We start from the raw sequence: 4,866 nt of genomic DNA on the forward strand, positions 1-4,866 counted from the left end.
TATGGAATATAGCACATACCACTCTTATGAACACATGGAACAGTAAGATTCAAAATTCTATCTTTTACTCATCTTTTCATATTACTAGTTTTATTTGCTCTTTAAATTATAGCTTATGTACCACTCCTCCCTAGACATTACTGCAAAGAAAACAAATATGCTTTCTTATTAAAAGTCATCACTATTACACAGAAGTAAACTTTTGCTGAAGATAGTGTCAGGAAGCTGTCAAAATTTCAAGTCATTTCAAAATAGAATGTAGAATAAGCTATATCATTGCTGATGTCAAAAGGGTAGTTTAGGTTAAAACCCAGAAGAGAGAATCCTACTGTGTATGAGGTTGCCAAGAGACAAAAATAGTCACCATGAGTCAGTTTTTATAAACTTATCAAGAGATAGTAGTTTATTTCAGGAAAAAAAAGAGAGAGAGAGAGAGAGAGAGATGGTTTGCAAACAGGGAAACTTACTAACTGGGATGAAAACAGCAATGTTTCCAGGGGGCCTGGATGGACAGTCAAGATTGCATGCCAGGGGAAGGGGGAGCTTGAGTATCCACTTTATATTATGTGGTAACCAAGACTCTCATTCCAGGAAAGAGGGAGGAGAGTCCTATCTCCAGACTAGACTCAGAGAAAAAACGTCTTGCACCAGCTTCTTACTGTTCACTAGTAAATAAGTAGCTAATTCATGTATCATAAAGTTTCATTATACATAGTCAAGGATATACAGTAAAGGACAAATGACAGGGAATTTCTCTTGGGTTGACATTAATGTGGACATTTTGGAGAGCTCAGCTTCTGTCCCTGCATTCTTCCCTAATGCCCCTAATGACTCTTATAGTCTTACCTTTAGTCTTCTGCACAGTCCCTCAGACCAAAGGCCACAGCTACAATATATACTACAACAGAGTACTACTCCCAGGCATAAGATTTCCACAATTGATATATAAGAGAATAATACACCATAAAGTCAAGGCACTGGTGTTTGTAGGGGTGATTTTCCACTACAAGCTGAGGTGGTAGGTGGGGAGTTGTCCACATACCCTGAAATAGGATTAGCTCTCTACATCAGTAATCATGGTGGTCCACCTGGCAAAGATGTTACTGTAGACATTAAAGGCAAAAGGACAAAGAGATAAGAGAAACTAACTTTGGAAGCACAGGATGGAACCAAGGTGACGCTTGGACAGCTACATATTTCCCTCATCCTCAAAGAGCCACAAAATCAAGCCATCAGGGGTCAATTTGACATTTCCAGGGAAGAGTAGCAATGGAACTTATTGGGGCTAGCTGCTGGGGCAGCAATAAGAAGACATTTTTGGAATCCCCAGTCACTAGTAACAGATAATCTTCCAGCATGGAGACTTGAATCTTCCTGGTTGCCTGTGGTCTTTGTGTCAGTAATTGATAGGCACTGGGCCAAGTCTGAGCTGATATTCATTGATGCATGGCAGAGCTTCTGGTAGCCTCTATGTCCACTGTTGTAATGAGTGGATGCCATGCCATAGAGTTTGCTTCAGAATTCTACCACTCAGGCAGCAGTAGGATTATATGAGAGATGAAAATGTCACACAATTTCATCTGCCCATTTCTGGACCTCATGTCTACTAAAGTGGGTCCACCAGTCACTATCGATGACAGTGGGGTTGCTGTAAGCCCCACAAAGCTGGGATAGACCTCAAACAGCGGAGCTGTAGGTAGCCCATTTGGACAAATATGCTTGCAAGAGTCCAGTAATGGTGTCTGTATAGTCCAGGGAGAACCAATGGTTGTTGTTATTGTAAAGACTACACTTATGACATGATTTTTCAATGTGAAATAGGCAAAGAAAGCATGTGAGCTTTGATTTTGCCTGGAAATATGAATTCCTATTTAGTAAACACAACAACATTTTCCATTATTTTAAATACAAGTATTTAAAATAATGGAAAAAGTTGGTTTTTTTTTAAAATACATAAAAATTGTTTAAATGTGCATTCATAGATATAAATTTATATAATAAAATTATCACTGAATATAGACACTGTTTTCTAGGGTAATCAAAAAAACTATTGTCTGTGGTGTTGTACAGGAGTCAAGTCAACAAGTTAAGAGGAAATAGCTAGCAGATAAGTGAATGGTTAGGATTTTTTATTGGGAGAAAAAGTATTCATGAAAAAGAACTAAGTTTGCTATATAAGTAATGACCAGTTGCATTATACATATTCACACATTTTTAGGTTTACTTTCATTTTTATCTAACTACTCAGATCAGCTACACAATAATTTTCTTACAGATGCCTGAGATGGAGGCAGAGATGATGACGTGGAGAGATGGAACAGCTGGGGACTTGAGATCCAGAGAGGGAGAGGGGCTGTGTGTTGATGACCCGGGGGGCAATCTTGTAGGGTATACTCTGGTTGGTTGATGGTGCATGGAGGGGATTGTAACCATAATGAAATGATATACGATAGAATGAATGCAAAACTAATGTTCTCCCATGTAAACTATCACATAATTCACAATAAAACATTTATTAAAAAAATGCCTAATTTTACTCTTTGGTCTTGATATATTCAAGGTTACAAAAAGCATTTTGGGTTGGGAAAAAACATTCATTTTTTAACACGTTACAATTGAGACTAGAGCTCAGTATAGTCTAGCACTCTGAATGTGTTAAAATTCAGTATTAGCTTTACGTATGGCATGAATGAAATGAGGCCAAGGTGATGTGACCAAATTTGGTCCTTCTTCTACAATTGTTACATGCCCACTTCTACAATTGTTACATGCCCAGTGTTACATGTAACACTGAGTGTGCCATTTTTATTATTGTTGTTATTGTCATAACTGACTGGAATGATGAACTCTTCTTTAAACAAACCTATGGCAGAAGTTTTGTATTTGCTGCCAAGCTGAAAGAGGTGAAACAAGTGAAAGCTATGGTGTTGGCAACATGCATATGTTTTCAGTAGCTCAATTAGGCATCATAGAAGATGGCGTTTAATCATCTTTCTGGTACGTTAGACAAGAGGACTGATTAGGACAAGACATGCAGGCAGTGAGCCAAGGCGCTTTGGAAAAAATAGACTAAGATCCAGGTCACATGTAAATACACATGAAAACACCTACATGCATGCACACACAAAGCACAGAATTGTTCTAAGAGAGCCCTCCATCTCAAAGTATTTTGTTCATCTAGGATTACCTTTAATTTTTATTCATTTTCTTGGATATAAGATTCAATGTTGACTGTTTTTAAGTTTTCTTGCTTCCTTTCCTTCTTTCTTTTTTACTTCCTTCCTTCCTTTTTTTCTTTGTTTCTTTCCTTCCTTTTTTTCTTTCTTTCTTTGTTTCTTTCCTTCCTTTCTCTTTCTCTCTTTTTCGTTCTTTCTCTCTCTCTCTCTTTTTCTTTCTTTCCCTTGAATATGTTATTACACATTCCATTGTTCAACTTAGCGGAGTTCCATGTATGTGATGCGATTTTTTCTTGGTGCTTTCAAAACTTTCTCTCTCTCTCTTTTTTTTCTTTTCCATTTTACTATGATGTGTCTGTATGCGGATATCTTTGCTTTCATTTTACTTGAAATTCACTGAGCTTCTTTGAAGTGTGGATCTACGCTTTTTATGAAGTTTTATGCCATTATTCAATTGCATATTTTCCTGCCCTTTTCTCCATTTTCTTCTAGTTCTCCTACTATGCATGTCATCTTGTGCTTAAAAGTGTTTAACATTTCTCTGTGACTTTTTTATTTTCATTCCCTTTCTCTCTGCTTCAGATCATATAATCCCTATTAATTTATATTCAGAGTAACTATCTTCTGACAGTTAAAATATATTACTGAGGACATCTACTAGATTTTTCATTCCAGTTATTACACTTTCCAACTCTAGATTTTCCATTTAGCTTTATTTTATTTCAGTCATTTATTGATACTGTATTTGATGATATATAGTTATTATGCTCCTTTACATTTTTAGGCAATTTTGTTTGTTAGTTCTTTCAACATTTTTATAATGGCTGCTTTAAAATATTTGCTAGTTATGTCAGACATCTGTACCCTTTCATGGGAAATTTCTATAATCTGCATTTTTTCCTGTGTATGCATCACACTTTCTGCTTCATTGCATTATATATGAGTGGTCTCCAGATAGTTCTTTGAAAAATGTAATTAAAAGTTAGTTAATTCTTTCACGAACTTTTTCAAGTCTCTCAACATACCCACACATATACAAGTGAGCTTGAAAAAGTTCATTTAAAAATGAAATTAAAGTTTGTGATATTTTTCCACAAATATTAGGAACTGAACAATTTAGGTAGCATAGTACATCTAGGCTTGAGTGGTTTTCCTCAGTTCTTTTAGCTTGATAATGCTGAGTGTGCTATTCCCTTTTGGTTTTCTAACTTTAGATCTTTCCACATTTCATTATAATATTTGTCTTTTTCTTCTCAAGCTGCCTTTTGAAATTTTATGTTCAGCTCTTTAATCTCCTAATTTCTTCCATTTGCTTTAGCATCTCTACGGTCAAGAGCAAGTTTCAGAACTTCTTATGACATCCATTTTGTTTTTTTCTTTTTTCCTTATCTTCTTAATGACCTTTTGCTATCTTCCTGTAAGATGTTCTTGACGTCATCCCACAACTCTTCTGGATTTTGGTCATTAGTGTTTACTGCATCAAATCTGTTCTTGAGATCATCTCTAAATTCAAGTGTGATAAGCACAAGGTCATATTTTCGCTATCATGAACTTGTTTTAATTTTCTTCAGCTTCAGCCTGAACTTGCATGTGAACAGTTGCTGGTATGTTTCACAGTCTTCCATTGGCCTTATTTTGGCTGATGACATAGAACATTTCCACAGTATTTTTCCACAGCTGTGGTCATTTT

The sequence above is a fragment of the Chrysochloris asiatica genome, unplaced genomic scaffold, assembly GCF_000296735.1.
Source record: "Chrysochloris asiatica unplaced genomic scaffold, ChrAsi1.0 scaffold00024, whole genome shotgun sequence".
NCBI classification, from domain to species: domain Eukaryota; kingdom Metazoa; phylum Chordata; class Mammalia; order Afrosoricida; family Chrysochloridae; genus Chrysochloris; species Chrysochloris asiatica.